The sequence below is a fragment of the Pinus tabuliformis genome, chromosome Q (assembly GCF_031772625.1).
Source record: "Pinus tabuliformis cultivar Carrire ecotype Pingquan chromosome Q, CPIR1, whole genome shotgun sequence".
Classification (NCBI taxonomy): domain Eukaryota; kingdom Viridiplantae; phylum Streptophyta; class Pinopsida; order Pinales; family Pinaceae; genus Pinus; species Pinus tabuliformis.
The window spans coordinates 1,125,772,905-1,125,790,919 of NC_142296.1; the positions used below are offsets into that span (position 1 = coordinate 1,125,772,905).

Consider the following 18,015-nt stretch of genomic DNA (forward strand, 5'->3'; position numbering starts at 1 on the left):
AATAATAAACTGCATGATAGCCACCCAAGATATAAGAAAAATCAGATCAGTTGGTCGAGATGCCAGATTCCGAGTTTAACACGAATAAAGAAAAAAATTGAACAATCTTGCGAATGCTCTGGATGAGGGAACCAAGTTCGTTGTGCGCTAGTTATCACAACACACCCACCTGCAACTAGTGAAACATTGTGCAGGCATCATGGTCATCACAAAAATCACCACTGTGAATGTATGAAGCTAGTTGGGGTGTGGTAAAATGAGGGTAACTTGATTCATGTGATATGTTGTGTGCTCGTCATCACATAGAAAGATTGTTGGTGTGATGAGCTGGAATATTTGACGTGCAAAATTCACAAGAAGACCAAGGAGTTGATTATGAGAGAAAACACCCGATAGGTATGATTTTAGACATAGATAGTCTTTGAGATGATCAACTTCGTTGTTCCATGATTGCATGAGGGACGGACACTCACATCCCGAATTGTATGTAAGAGAGGTGCATGAAGATGGAGATGCTGTGATAGACTCATGGATTTGGTCATTAGTGAAAATTTGAAATTTTGAAATATCGCACCCAAAATAGTAAATATTGTTTACATGGGGATCCATGTCGAGTGCAATAATGCAGATAGATGGGTTGTGTGTGAGAAACAAGATTTTATTTGGTTTGAGGCGCTTACCAGAGTTGTGAGGTCCTGACATAACCATCAACGGGCATTGAAGTGCCTCGACTCCCTGGTACGTCCCAGAACTTTCCAAAATTGAAAAATTGCATTTTGAGATGTGACCCAGATCTTGCATGGCTTGAGGATGGCTGTTGTGGCTGATTTCAAAACTACTCTTAGGATAACAACCATCTCTATCACAGGCTTCATCAAAATTTTCAGCAAGCTAACTTGACGAGCTATCTTCATGCAACACACAAGATGATGATGAGTGGGAAGAGTCCTGTGCGTTGAGACTATTTTCCTCATAGATAACCCCACTACCTTGTGTCGATCGAGGAGATAACTCATAAGATCAAGAAGAAAGAGAACATGGAGAATCTCCGCCGCATGTAGATGCATTGTGAATGGTAGGACATGTAGGCAACTGAGGTGCAAAGGAAGTTTCGATTTGGATGTCTGCTTTGACCAGTGTGCATTCTAGATCTAAGTTAGAGTGTACATGAGAGAACAATAGATCACATGATGTGCTTGGGTGTTCATCACAACATACAGAAGCATGGGACTGATGATAGCCCAAGACTCAAGGTTGATCGAAAGAATTAATGGTACACGATGTTTCACCAAGATTCATGGATTGAGAATCGGTCAAGAATGGAAGCTCAATGTTTTGATGTGAACCATTTTGTAACATAGAAGACGAATTGAGTTCGTCTTCACCTTCCTATTCCTCCTCCTGTATAATGAGACTGCAGCTTGAGAATCAAGAGGGTGCACATAGCTAGCTTATCAAGAAGATGGTTCAAGTGAGTCATGGTACAAGGAGTCATGGCCTATAAATGATGGAGGATGGAAGAGATGCAGATTAGACTCGAGACTTGGGTTACGCGTGATTATGTCCTCTTGTGGATTGGAGGAATGAATCTTTTCCATAGGATTTCTGAGCTAGTCTGGAATTTCCTCCATTGGAGCGGAGGACGGCTAAGAATATGGGTTGGGAACATGCTGCACAGATTTCTCAACTTTACAACTACTGCGAGGGGGTACTCACTGCACAATTTTCTTAACTTTGTTCTCGCTGTGAGGGGGACCCTCTTCGAGACCTGAGGGGTCTCTTGATCCGCAAGAGTCGAGGGAGAAGGGAAATCAGGAGGCTCATCATTTCGGGAGACATGAATCAAGCGTTCCAGCTCTTGGTTCATGAATTCAAGGTCCACAAATCGTTCAGGAATTTTGTGACAGAGGTGAAGGAAGTGAGTAGAAAAGTCCTCAACTGATTCACCAGGCTTCATTCTTAAACGAGAGATTCTTTCATAGACATCTTGGTGGTTACACTTATCGAAGGCTTGATGGAGCTCCTTGAGGAGAGTGAGAAGGGAATGGACGGAAGCAGGTGGCAGGGCATGACACCACTGATTAGCATGACCTTCAAGGGTGAGGAAGAAAAGCACGCAAACAAGCTCATCACTATCGATTTCATGAGATTCACAAAAATGAAGAAAATAAAAAATGTGCTCGGTTACGGACATTCTGTCCTCATCGTCAAACTTTAACAAGGACAAGTGATCAAGAAGCTCATCGGAGATTGAAAGTTGATTCAGGGAGAAATGAGAGAAACACCTTGGGAGCACGAATTATGTATGATTCATTGGGTAAGAGATTTAACCCAGATGTACGGGCTCAACTTGTCATCTGGCCCTCCTAGCGCCAAAATGTTGATGGTACTATACCCGCTTACATTAGGGGATCTCCCGGGTATGAAGTCCCAACTAGAACTCAAACCGTTTAGTGTAGGAGTCCCATTTGGTACGATGGCCCGATTGCCATTATCTTAAAGATATGCCTTATCTCTTTCTTGTCAGCATGTGAGAGTGGTCTTATTTGTCTAAGAACAACGAGCTTCACGTGCCTGGTGAGTGCTAGTGTTACCTGTGTCAAGGTCCTTTCGTCGAAGAGGGAGAGAGGGTGAAGTGAGTTTCTAGTCAAAAGGGAAAAGTCCATACTCTCTCAGAGACACACAACACAATAGGACATGTGCAGCTTCCGGAGGAGCAATCCACACGGATGCGGCAATCACAACACACAAGAAGGGATAGCACGTACAACACCCAGCAGAGCAATCCGCACGAGTGCGATAGTTGTTATAGCAAGTTTATGGAAAGGTTATGTTTGAAGTCCTGTGAAGCAACCCACGTGGGCACGACATCGTTGACAACTTATACAAAAAAATTTCATAAATATATGTATTAGAGCAACTGAAGGAGTTCAATTGTTTAACACAGGTTAAAGCAACATGAATTACAAGTGTTAAAGATTAGTATTACAAATAGTTACAACACATGTGTGAAAATGTGCTGGCCTGTTATCAGGCTTCTGAATTAAGCAAAATTTTCAAGACACATCGGTACACCATACATCACAAACCCTGTCGGCAAAGTGTTGGAGCCATTGCTTACTCCTCAAAGAAAATATTACAAACTCTCAAGGCTATGTGGGAGGAGCCAAGGTGAAAAAGTGTTTTTCATGTACAAAGGAGGGGTATTGATAGCCAAGGGTAAAATTGGCCCTTGTGATTGTTCGACTTCCTTCATGAGTATTTGACTTTTATGACTTTTCAACTTTACATGTCTCTTCATATTACAAGTGGTTCTCTTGGACTTCCACGTTACATTACATTGATTTACAACAATATGGCCCATGGTAGTGTTGTGGCCGACATGACTCGTGACATGACTTGACACGACAATGCTGATATGTTCATGCTACTGGTTGCGTCCATGTCGAGCTATAGTTCTACTGAGTGATGGATGTCCTCTTGTTGTATCATAGCTTCACCTCCGCATGGCAAGGTGTGCGGAGCCTTCGATGGTATTGGTGGTTCGCTTTATGTTGCATGCGCACGTCACATTGTCGTTCGCTTTCAGATGCAGGTGACCGGGAGAGAGGACAAGGCTGTGAAATTGCGCAAGGCAAGTTTCAAGCTGGGATGTGGGCTCTTGGCACTGTTGGTGAAAATTGCGCAGAAGTGACTGGGAGGCTAAGATGGACAATCCAGATCAATAATGACTGTTCGCGAGATCTGGCTCGACTGGAGGGTAGATCTATGCAATTTCTAGAGGGAAGCAGTGTGGGTAGCAGAGGGGCTTGACAAAAAAAACTGCACAATTCTTGGAGGGAGCTGGAAGCAGGCTGCAAGAGGCTTGCTAGAAAAAATTATGCATTTTTTAAGGGAGTTGGCAACGGATTGCAGGACTGCCGGTGACAAAAACTATGCAATTGTTGGGAGGCTAACTTGTTGAACACCTTTGAGCAGTTTCTGAGCTGAGCAGGATGCTAGGAAGATGAGGGGATTTCTCATGAAATCTATGGAGTTTTCTGGGAGAGCAGTCGGTTGGCTAACTGGCTGGTTGCCTGGAAAAATTGCACAATTTTTTGAGGGAGATAGGGACGGGAATTGGGTGTCTATCCAACCTGTATGTGTAGTTTCCTCAGTCACCAGAGCGGGCAAGGTCTGCAACTTTTGTGCAATTTTTGAGGGGAGTGGGTCCCAGGGTCACTGCGTGATCAAACTCTCCAGTTGACCAGCTGGAGGGTTGATTGATTCGCTTGTGGGAAACACAGATTGAGATGGCTTGTTGAGAAGCTTTTGCGTTGTTCTGGGTGACAATCGGTTCGGTTGATTCTGGGTTGGAGACCCGGCTGTCAAAGGGTGGTCTGGTCATTAGAACTTCAACAAAACTTACCAAGTGTGTGAGTGAGTGAACTTGTGTATACGTGATCCTGCAAACACACACTCAACATGACTCGATGACAAGACACCTCAAACCATCAAGACAACACATAATTAGTGTGATTGACCAACGATGCGAGCAGCAAGCGCGACACTTGTGATAGATCGTTTGAAGGACCGCGATGATGCTTGTGTGACAATGCATAAAACTTTATGTGTGAGTGTGATGGATGTTTTCATAGAAAATATAACATGTACACACAAAGCAAGGACCATGTGCATGACCAAAACATGGTTGCAAGCATGACATTGTGACCAACATGCAAAAAGTTGTGCGTTGAATTGTCAAGCAAGGAGGGTGCAAAGACTCAACACAAGCTCACGGGGTGAGCCCAAGTGTTTGCAAACATTAAGTAAAAATCCAAGGGAGGCTCCAAAATTGGATGCAGGCCAAAATTTTGGAGCGTTGCAACTGCTACAACATATTGCTTAGAGATGAGGGTAAAATCCTTCAAGTGATTTTGCCACTATTTCTCTCAAATTGGATAGCCAATTGGGCATCTAAAATTATTGTACTCAAAATTCACTACTGCATAATAATATAACCCTAATTTGCTGCATTGATTTTCCCACATTTGGTTTTTCCAAGGACAAATGTCCAAAAATAATTGTTATTTTTATGTATGTATGCTAACATTTCTCAGTTCCTACTTTTTCTTTCGCAACATTTTATTTTGTGATGCAATGTGATTAATTTGATATAAATTCAAAAGAATAATAAACTGCATAATTAATTTATTAATTAGAAGAATTATCTCCAGTTGCTGCATTTCAAGAAAATTTCACAACAAGGTGATGTTAATCTAGAAAAAATTGGGTTTATTATATGAACATTAACATAACAATATTAGAAATAAGAGGGATAACATCCTCACTTTACTATTCCCAAATGAAGCATGGTTCATTACAAGGTAATGACAACATGCTACAATGATTTCCTAATATAAAAATAAGTATATGAAAATAAAGTGCATGATGAAATCCTGACATAAAAATGATATTATACCTCTAGTCCTCCATTCAAGCTCCAAGCATATGATGTACGAATTAGGGAGAGCTCATCAATATCCAAAGTCTCAAAAACCATTACAATGGATAACAAGCTCCTCTTTCTAAAGAGAGTTTCTTCTCTCATACAATAAAAAGAAAAATGCTATCTATCTCCATGACAATTCAAACAAATACTGTAACAATGGAGTAGAAAATCTCCCGTCAATCCATGGTTGTCCACATCACAGCCTATGGACACAACCATCTCAAGGAGAATTCACCTTCCTCCAAAATAACAAGAAGATTTCACTGAGAGTCTCCAAGAGAGAGTGTGCAACTAAATTAGTCAAGATATCCAGGTCAACATGCAAAATGTCCACAAGAAATTTGCCTTTGAAGAATAGATGCATGCAAAATGTAATATAATAATGTTCAACTTGTGAGATTATGCTCAAGGGTCTATGTAATATATTTAACTTATATTAGTAACAAGTAAGGCTATGATATAATAATTATTATATAAAAAATAATAATCATTATAATAATAGTCATAAATCATTATTATGTAATTGTGAATATGTAATAATGAAAAGTTGTTCGGCCTGGAGTATGCCGTAAAACTGCTTCTGCTTGGCTAAGAGCTCGTCTTCCTCGGACGTAAGGAAACAGGTTAACGGCCCAAGACCCAGAGGCATCTGGCAGGAGTGAAAGCCTGCTCCCTTACGGACCACCAGCGGGTTATTACAGGTGGCGTGGTTTTCCTTGATAACAGTGATGAGTCAAACCGACATTGGATAGCAGCCAGAGATGGCTGTCCTCACTGTTGGTTTGACACCTGAGTTTGATAGGTTTTGCCACCTTCGAAAAAAAAATAAATAAATAAATAAAAAATGAAAAGTTGTGTCATTTTCAAAAACATGACCTATCACCCATTGCTTTTATATATATATAATTTAATAAGGGTATCATGATGTTTTCATGAAATGGAATACAATGACCTATCACCCACTGCTTGTATTTATGCATGTCTTGTATGCAATGAATAATGACTCTCATATATATATAGGTATCATGATGTTTTCATCAAGTAGACTACTATGACCTATCACCCACTACTAGTATTTATCGCCCACTACTAGTATTTATGCATGTCTGTTGTATGTAATGACTCTATGTAATCATGATGGACTACCATGTTTGGTTAAAATTCTCTAATTGTAATAAAAACTCTTACATGTGCAACCCACTTGCTCATTTTAGTAAAATATTCTTGCATAGAAATCTCACTTACAAGCTCAAAAACGTACTTCTTCATGCATTTACTTATTCGAACCAGTTTTCTTCAATACTACTCACTATGGTTGCGTGCAATTCCTAGCATTGGAACTCTTTTCTTCTCCTTGCCCTAAGATGTGAATTTTTTTCCTTTCCCCATTTGGATTTTCTATTCTTCATGCCTTGACTCTCACATTTCCCAAAATTGATTGCACTCATATCTATGCTTTTAATAACTATGTAGATGACTTTTCCCACCAAACTCCCCACATGCATTCAATGGTTTTGAAATACTCAAAAAGGCGGGTTTTAATAACTATGTAGATGACTTTTCCCACCAAACTCCCCACATGCATTCAATGGTTTTGAAATACTCAAAAAGGCGGGTTTTGAAATATTCAGAAAGGAGAATAAAAAGTTCATCATAAAAATAATTTAGAAAGATGATTTGGGATTAATAAACATCTATAATTTCTTCTTAACCCCACTTTAGCCCCCACCTCTTTTAGGAATACAACTTCTATATCTCCCCCAATGTTGTGGACCCCACTTTAAGCCAGCCTCTTATCGAAATATAACCTCCATGTCTCCCCAACATTATGGTGACTCAAAATGGCATGGTACACAATATACATCTCAACCAAGCTATACTAAGAACCCCAAAAAGAGCAGATGAAGCATATAAGACATATGCCCCCAAATGTTGTGGTGACTCCAAATGGCATCTTACACAAGGACATAAGAAATGGTCAAAGCATGTTAATTTGGTGGCTCTTTTCGCAATAAAGAAATGTTGTTCGATCAAAAAATGTAACATTCATATAGTGATATCCATGCAGGGATGAAACTCTATGAAACTTTATATAAGATAATGAGCAGGATAAGGTTTATTCAAATTGTACTATTTTTCTCGGCGTTTCATTACAAATTTAAAAAAAAACACAACCCCATGTTTGAAAAGCAAGTATTTCTCTCGAAAACCATTTGAATATCGAACTTGTTAATATTAAATTTAATAATTATTAAATTAAAATATTTAATAATAATTAAATTAATTTTTTAAATAAATGTCCTTTATTATCATAAATCCTTAGAATAAATCATTTTTATTATCATAATCTACATAAAGCTACATAAATAATTCCAAATAAGTTCCACTAAAACTGTTATACTTTGACACATTCACTCAAAGTCTCTACATATTTTCCCCATTTATAGAATTCACTCGAGTGTCAAAAATTTTAATATGAATAAGTATTATTCTAAAGCAGTGATGGACAATAAAAGTAAAAGAAACCAGCACTGTTTTAGAATGAAGCCAACACTACTTTCTGAACATGGTGAGGAAAAACAAAATTCCATTACTTTCTGAAACAAAAATCCATTAACCAAAGTGATTATGTAAGAACACACCATAATTCTTAATTTCTTACTACGTTTCTGTTTCTGTGTTATCTATCATGTAATCCCCGAATGGATACCCTCAGGGAGTCTGGCCCCAAAGGGGTTTTCCTATAAAACAGGCACTAAACCCTATCTATTGAAAATAATTAATGGGTTGAACTCAAATATCAAGCTGCTTCTGAACTTCAAAAATGGCATCTGCCGACATCTTTAGACGATGGGTTTCTTCTTCTGTCAAGTGAACGCTGGCAACGCCCAGTATTCCTCCTCTTCCCAGCTGAGCGGGCAGGCTCAGAAAGACCTCTTCTTGGATCCCGTGGAAGTCCTTGGCCATTACGGAAACTGGATGAATCCTTCTCTGATTTCGGAGCACGCTTTTCACCAAGCTTGCAGTAGAGTAACCGATTGCCCAAGAAGTGTAGCCCTTCAATTTGATAACCTCATAAGCACTGTTCACCACGGCCTGGTGAATGGCTTCCAGATGCTTTTTCTCATACGGGATTTCTTGTTTGTCCAAGAAGCTCAACACGGGGACGCCCCCCACGCTGATACTCGACCACAGAGCCACGGAGCTGTCGCCGTGCTCGCCAATGATGTACGCCTGCACGTCCTGCGCGTTCACGTCCAGATGGTCCGCTATCATGAAGCGGAAGCGCGAGGAGTCGAGGTTGGTGCCGCTGCCCATCACTTTGTTCGACGGCAAACCAGAGAGCTTCCACGCGATGTAGGTCAGTATGTCCACGGGGTTTGAGACGACCAGCAGAACAGTATCGGGGCTGTATTTCACGAGCTGCGGAACGATGGATTTGAAGAGATGGAAATTGCGCTCCACCAGATCGAGCCGCGACTCGCCTTCCCGTTGCCTGGCTCCGGCCGTGATGACGCAGATGTCGGAGCCCGCCGTGATGGCGTAGTCCGTGGCGGCCACGATGTTGGTGCGGGGCAAGAAGGCGGCGGCGTGCTGTAGATCCAGCATTTCGCCGCGCAACTTGTCGGCCTGGACGTCCACCAGGGCGAGCTCCGTTGTGAGCTCCTGCGTCAGGATCGTTTGCGCGACTGCCATGCCCACGTTGCCGACGCCGACAACGGTTATCTTTGTGTTTCGGGTGCCAGGAGAAGGCGGAGCGGAGCTGTGGATGGACCTGAAGAAACCCCCTGCCATGTCGATTGCCAGAGATGACCTTGACGATGAGTGGGCTATTGGATGTTTTTGCAGTTGATCCTCCATTATAATCTCACAAGATTTTCGATGCCTTGAGGGATTTCAGGGGGCCTGTAAATAATGGCTGAATATTGGGCAAAGGGAAAGCAGGGATTGCGGAATCCGGATGATAAGTTTGGAGAGTAAATGTTAATGGATCCCCTTTTTATTGGCAATGGTGTAGGCGACATGCCAGGATGCAAGTGGGAGTACATCGATGACTTGGTCTGCCACGTCGCCAGTGGCATGATTCATCCATGTTATTCTCCTCAAATTTCGCACTGGATGTTCTCTCAAGCGTTTCTTCCAATAAAGTCACCGCCAAAACAGAGGAAAAGAGTTCTGCTAGTCTTCTCTGCCCATCTAGAAGCTCAGACGTAGTCTTAAAAAAAAAATCCATAAATTAGCTTTAAAATAATGGAAATTTTGGTAGTATTATGATAAAATTGGTTGAATTTTTTGAAAATTTGGGTTATAGTTATCAAACTTCAAGATTTTGGGTGGTCAAAGGTTTTTTAGGAGTTGTTTTTAGTCTTATTTTTTGGAAGCTTTTCTGGTGGATTTCCAGTAAAATTTTTCTGTTTAATTTTTTTAAATCCTGCCGAAATTCATTGAAATCACAAGATTGATGGGCAAATCCTGCACAATAAAAGTGCCTTAGGGGTTTTTGGTGGTACTGAATTGATATATACAGTGGAAAAACTAGTTTAAAAAAACAAATCAAGATTTTACCTCAATTTTTTCCACCGGATTCAAGCACCGGAAACTCCAAAAAATTGCACTATAAACAACTCCCTTTTTTAGTACTTCATCTATTTCCACCATTAAAGAAAGAGTCGAATTGACCGACCACCAAAAGTGGCTGGAATCCAAGCAAAAAATTTCAAAACATTTTGTATTAGCAGTGTTTGAATGGTGTTTTTGATGGTGGTAATGGATTCAGCACTATCAAAAAAGTCTAAGACACCTTTGAAGTTTAACAACTATAACTTGGATTTACAAAAATTCTTGCCAGATTTTCTCTAAATATAAACGGAATTTCCATAACTTTCAGAAAAACTCCTCCGCTTCGCTAAAATACAAATATAAAAAAAATATACAAACACTGAATCCAATGAAAAAACTGCAAACCTAATGAATTTTGACGTCAATAAACAACGCCTATCAATTCTGCTGCAAGACTTTGAATAAGACTTTGCCCTACATGTGTGAGGTAGTTTTTCCTACACCGCCTTTGGACCCCGGAATGACGAATCTGAATAAAGGAAAAACTACTTCGAAACAGCAGCCAACAAAGACTGGCGTAACAACCGACTACTTTTCGGAGTAGGGTAACTGTCAGGAAGCGTCATAGAAGAAAAGTAGAGGCTCGAACGCAGAAAACCCATTTCTTGGCGTGCAGGTGACGCACGATACATATGCTTTGTTAAAGACTGGCATATTCTGTACAGTTGATTGTGAAATCCCCAAAATATATTAATATATTACTAGTCAAACAAGTTGGGTTTGATTTAAGCGTACCCTGATTATGGGATGTTTTCGTTTTTACGTGGATATTTTAATTTTATAATGTAATTTGTAAAATTAATTTTAAATTTATAAAGATGTTAAACTTATTTTTATATTTAAAAAAAATATTTTAAATTATTTTGGAGTTTTAATCTTTGGAATTGATCTGCAGTAGTTTCAAAATTTATAATTTTATTAAAAATTATAGTATTAAATTTCATTTTAAAAACAAAAATTCACTTGTAAAAGTAATTTTTAAATTTTAAAAAATAATAAATTTATTATGCTGAGAGGAGATGTTGTCATATAACATTACATTAAAAAAATTAATATATATATAAGGGTTAATATATGTATATGTTAGAAATGTGTATATAATGTTATTTTAAAATAATATGTAGGCAATAAATAAAATACTTTTATTTTCACTTTTATTTTACAAGGAGGAATTCAAACTACTAGTTCTCCAACTGGATATGAAACCGGAACAACTACAACTGCTGAATCAACTGGAACTGTCTATGCTTGCTTTGTTGCTTTCTCCGCTGTTGGTGCTGCTGCTTAAACTCTTGGTGCTGGAACCACTGCTCTTGCCTTTGCTATTGGTTTAGGTTATACTAATGAAACCCGGTCAACTGTTTAGGAACACTTGCAGCTGGAACTTTACTTCTAAGGACTTCATGGGATGCCGAAACTAAGCTTATAGGAACATAAGGTAATGCACACTATAAAGTAGGAACGCGTACGAATGCCGGATCAGATGCGATGCGATCATGCGACTGGGAATTGGTTCATTAAGCCCTTACCTTGGAAAGACAATCCGCCCACCAGAAAGACCTTTCTTTTGACCTGCACGAACTTCTAGACCTGGAGCCAGCCAGATATATGGAATCACGTAGTGGGTATGGAGATCCTTAGAAGCACCGGGTGTACGGGTATAGGACGGACGGATGGAACGAGGGGAAATTACCTTGCCCCCGGAGGGACAAGCGGCTTCGCACCTTAAATGCTATCAGGAATCGACTTGCCTATTGAGAATCGCCTGTTACAGATCGAGGTGGAACATGGGCGCCTCGACCCGTGCCAACAACTGGTTTTATATAGATAGAACCCTTTTTTTGTTACTCTTTACCTGCTAGAACTCACACTTTAGCCCTAGACCTGCAATCCACGTAGTTAGTCACAGACCTTAAAAGCTGCTGATGGGATGGAATGGCGGGACGGAGGGAGCTGGGTTTCATGGATGATGGATTTGTAGCCCACATAGATAGTTGAGGGCGTGGTGCTTTACCTTATGGTTAGATACTTGAACTGCGGGCGGGGATGCCTTGGGGAGATCGCTTTGGGACAGCCCACTCACCCACCTACCAGACAGAGCTTCAGGCCCCATTAGGTCTTCCAAAGGAATGCTATCAGACCTTACCTTCCCTTACTGCTATACATCCAGAAACCTGACTACTTACAATTTCAAACTCACTAGAACTTACCTATAGACACCAGTATACTTTTTAGATTCCATAGAACTTAGATGCGGAGGATGGAATCGTTGGATCGTTAGATCGGATTTTTGAATTTGCGTTTTGACATATGCGTTATTACATATATAAGAAACCTTTATTTACCTTCTTTGCACGAACCACGAACTTACACTGAGTTACTTATTATGGATGGGATGGATCAGACCCTTACCCTTCTTTTTTACTGCCGGAATCCTAGGCTAGGACGATGAAGTCACTTACCAACCCAAGAATTAGACCAGGAAGATCTTATATGTAGGGGACAGTATAAGAATCACTTACTTTGTTAAGGACTACCCACCTGGTATACATACATTCTATGGAGCAGCCCTATACCATGCTGACCAGGGAATCTAGAAGACCTTAGGAACCACAGATTGGATCGTTGGATCGGAAGTGAAATCAGTTCATTAGCCCTTACCTTGTTCATACAACCCACCTACCATCAATACATAGTTACTTAACCTATACCATTAGGGCTTTGGAGGGAATCTAGAAGACCTTTATAAGTGTCGGATCGGAGGGGTTCGTGAATGGATGGAAGGAGTTCGGAATTAGTAAATCGAAGGCGTATTTCAGCTTGTTAACGTTGGGTCGCGTCAAGCAAGGGGTATTATTTCGCTTGTCCCTTAGCATCAAGGGTAACATCAGTTTAGGTGGTGAAACCCACAACGAAGGGGAAGCCTTGAGCAATAGATTTCCCCCCCCAAGAACAAAGTCAGGTAGAGCGAAGGCATAGGCATCGTAGGTAGAGGCGAGAGAAGAAGCGTAGCTAGGACTTGAAGTCAGAGCATAAACCAAGCTTATAAGTATCAAAGGCTCAGCAGGAATCAGAACTATAATAGTGGGGAGGTGCACCGGAACTACTAATCTCGTAAAGGATCAATCGCAGCAGAATAAAACCCATGACCTTCCCTTTTACCATATTACTTGCTCTGCCTGTACTTTTCTTTTCCGGTCACTACCTTTCCTGTTCTGTATTACCGCCCCTATCTTTCCTATCCTACCGATGTATAGGTTCGACTGATCATGTAGGTTGTGCTAGGGAATGATCTGAAAGATCGTTTCTCTTTGATCCCGCGGATCCCATTGCATATCCACCTCGCCATCAGCGATAGGGGTAGCCGCAGTTCAAGATCGAGATTTAGATCTCGTGCCAGAACCCATTGATTCACCAGCAGAAGTGGTGGATGCAGATCTCGTTGCAAAGCTGCCAGTAGCAGATGCAAATCCAAATGCATAACCTATGGACCTGATCTCTCCGTTCATAGAAGGTATCACCTTATTGGGCCTTTATATCTTGACTTTATTCCCCTGTTTCATTCCATTTACGACCAACACCCGCCTTTTCTTCGTCAAGCTTCTGGTCCATTAAATTGAACTAGTGAAGCTTAAACTTGAACTTGCTCTGGGATAGGTTATGCTACCTCTCTAGTCTTTGCTCCTGGTATTGCTGGTTCAACTCCAACCTAGCCTCCGCCCCTGCTACCTTCCTTATGGGTGCCACTCCCTTTGATACTGGAGTGAAATCGAAATATGACACTATCTAAACTTAATCCACTGGTGCTTCTTCAACGGATGCTACTTAAACAGCTGCTCCTTCCTCTGCACCTGGAGGATCTCCTGGTATAGTTGCCTTTGCTCTACTTGATGTCCCCCATGATAATACTTTTGCGAAAAACCAATCCAACCACATGCTGGCATCGATGATGCACCGTACAATCCTGAATCAAACCTAACGAGCCAAATACTTAAGCCACACCTAGGCCCAGTCACCTAATCGTCGAAGTGCTAGTGGGATGTACATTGACGAGGCCATAGGTATAGGTCTCTGGTGTCCCAGCAGCTGGACCATAAAAAGTTTTGATTGGCCGGAAGGAACTAGCCGGTTGACTCAACAACCGGTTCAAAGGATGCAACTGTTAGGTAAACTTCAATGGGCGTTTCAACAGGTGCTACTTCAATTGCTTTTGGGAAAACAGGGTCATTAGCATAATCAACCGACACATTCACGGGTTCTCCCAATCAATCTGCTCGAATTGACTCAGATGCAACTAGCATTGCCGTTGGTGGTTCTGTGTGGTCTTCCGGATAAGACATAACGCTAAGCTAGACCAGAGTGACAGGGATGAGTCTCCCGGGTTGTCCACGGCTCAACCATCGACAGAGTACCGGCATATAGAGTAGTCCCAGCATCGACTCTTGGATTTCCTCTCCCTCTTGGGTTTACTTATTGGGTGGGGGGCTTATGGTCGAGCACCTGTAATTCCTTCATTGAGTTGAGATGTAATGTTTATAGTATGCTATAAATGTGTAACATGATGCAATGTATTATAAATGTTTTAACTTGGTGATAATAATAACAATAATAATAATAATAATAATAAAAACCATCCATGATTTTAAGAATTCATGGTATTGACACATGGTATTTTTGTGGAGGGGGGAATTAAACTAGCCTAAAACCATCTTAGTTTGATGTTATATTTAGATGCATAATTAGCTATAGAAAATGATGACATTGAATCCATGTGAAATATTAGGAAAAATGTAACTATTACATTTATCTAATATTTTTGCCTACTTACATCCACTTTTTACTAGGTTACATTGGATAAAATATAATACTATAATATTACATTTCCCCCAATATTTCCCTTCAACTAGTCCACTTGTTATTGTAATTTTTCTTTATATTTGAAAGTTGAAAGTAAACAAACTCATCTATAAAATTAGTAGGGGTTAGGGAAATATTGAGTAAAATGTAATATTTAGGTCGACACATGATGAGAAATATTAGGTCAAATGTAATAATATTACAATTTAATTAGTATTTCCCCACCTCTAACCACTTTTTATGAGTAAGAATGGTAATAAATATTGTAATATTATATCTTATAAAATTTCCCTTCACCCAATTTCAATAAACTTAATTCCCATATAAATCCCAGTATGGTAGAAATGTAATATTTAACATTTTAACCTGATAAAAATAAAATAATATAATATAATATAATTATAATTAATAACTAAATCAGTCTAAATTTATTTGGGTTTATCTTTTATTCTAAAAATTTTACATCTTAATTTTAATCCATATCAAATATCGAATAGATGTAAAATTAAAATAAATCTAAACTAATTTAGATATAAATAAGTCCAACCCGCATTCTACATATAAATGCTCTCTGCATCCAAGTCAAAACCTCGTTGGTTTCTATTTTCCTTTTTTATTGGAACCACTTGGCATGGCCAAATTTCTCAGCATTGTCCATCAGATATGTTAGTTGTCAAGTTGTTTGATTGCACTTGCAAACCAAATCACATTGTACACCTTGTTGACCCTTCCACGTTCAAGTCAAAACTTTCTAGACGTCCATATTGAGATTATGGGCGAGATTATGACCCCGCTTCCGAGACTAACAACTTTCGGATTCTCATCTAACCAGCTCTTCGAACGTTTACTTCGAAATTTATATGAGACGAATTTAAACGTTTTATTATTTTTTAACGGTGAATTTAAGTCGATTGTAGATTCTTGGAATATTCATATTTGACTGCTCATATCCGTCAGATTCCTAAATATTTTGGGAATTGATAGCCATTTTTTAATACAACTATTATGATCACTATCATAATCATGAATAATTCTTAATGAATTCACATTTTTATATTATTTAAATTATATATTTTTAATATATAATTTATAAACCAAAAAAATCATACTTTTAAATATATCATTAAGTAATTAGTGATAAATTTATAATTATATATGATGTCATATTTTAAATACATAAATTTATTTAATACTTTTAAAAATGTAATTCCCAATTAAATTTTAAATAAATGTATTTAAATAAAAATTTGAAAAAAGCATCACACGTCACTTTTAAAAAAACTTGAGTCATTCCCCAATTTGTTGTGAGTCATTCCCCAATTTGTTGGGATGCATACTGTACACATCCATACCAGGACAATTATATATATATAAATAAATATATAAGCCAAATCATATTTGGCTTTAATTTTACTATTAAAAATTACATTATTAAGATGATTCTAACCGCTTACCTCTTTGTTTTTTTTATTCTATGAATTACTAATTTATAAATAGTAAATAAATAATTCTATGATTTAAGTTTTAACATTGATATTGAAATTAAATTATTAATAAATAAAATTGTATCTCATTAATTTAGTATTATATTATATTATATCATTATAAATACTAATTTATTACATAAGAACATTGAAATTATAATTAAATAATTAATAAATAATCTACTATAGATTTTTTTAACTAATTCTTAATAATCTTTTTCTAATGGCTTGTTTATAAGGGCTAGTTCTAGGCAAGGCAAGGATGTTTCTCTGTTATTTAAACTTTTGAGAAGGTTGATTTTTTCGCTATTTGTCCTGAGGATAAATCACACTAGTTAATTAGAAATGTCAACCAAATCTCTACAATAAAATTAATCGAAAAAAAATTATTACTAATATTTTATATATTAAATAAAAATAAAAAATTAATAAATCATGTATTAAAAAAATATAATATATATTTCTTAATTAAATAATAATAACAGCTTTTTATAAAAGACCAAAATTTTGATTATCAATACATAATCAAAGCATTACATTTAATGTTTTAGATTGAAACATTAAATTCAATCACAACCGAAAACGTCGGAAAGTGTCAGGTTGGTCTTTTCATCGAGAAGCTCGGAGCTATTAATTCCGCTAGAAGACGTTGAAGAAGACTTCGCCCCACTTGAGATAGTTTTTCCACTCATCAATAACAATGTTTTGAGCAATATTAAACATGCCAAGTATTATGTGTGGCCATGTTTTGAGCAATATTAAACATGGCAAGTATTATGTGTGGCCATTCTACACTAGTGTAGATTTTAGAAATATTTTAGAATTAAATAGACAATAGTAGGGTTTGGAAGAGATTTTTCGGCGAAAATTACATGGAATACCATTTGTCTACGCGTTTCGAGCCAGCAAATGTGATTCATCGTCAAGACTAATTGTTTGAACTCAATGTTAAATTAAGTAGACAGCAGTACAGGACATATGCTTTGTTAAATTCTGGCATATTAGGTGCAGTCAATTGTGAAATCCTGGCAAGATACATCATTGGTCAAATAAGTTGTTTGATTTCAATCGCACAAAAGTCCAAACAGCGTTCTAGATTTACATGTTGTTGAATCCTCACCATTGTCCATCATATAATTTAAGTTAGTTGACAAGTTGTCTGATTTCACTTGCAGACCAAACCGCATTCTAGACATTCGTGTTAAAGTCAAAACCTTCTAGACTTCCATTTTCATAAGTTATTAAAACGTTAAAGTCAAAACCTTCTAGACTTCCATTTTCATAAGTTATTGGAACCATTATTGAGATTTTGACTCCCTTGCAGGGACTAACAACTTAGGTACCTTCTTCAAACCACCTGTTCAACGTTCACCACAAAATTAATGTGTATGTGAATATTTTCAATGCACGAGAATATCACACATCACTCCGGAAATGGAACTTGTACAACAGGAATAAAACAACCACATATTGAAATTATGTTGTTCAATAAAAACGCACATAACCCTTACTCTAAATTATGTTATAGGAAATAACGACAACGTGCGTAATGTAAAATTATAT

General features: G+C 38.4%; 1 pseudogene; it reads right to left on the reverse strand.

Moving 5' to 3' along the window:
- Positions 1-8,061: 8,061 nt before the first annotated feature.
- On the reverse strand, positions 8,062-9,477 carry LOC149223483 (L-lactate dehydrogenase B pseudogene; annotated as a pseudogene).
- Positions 9,478-18,015: the final 8,538 nt, after the last annotated feature.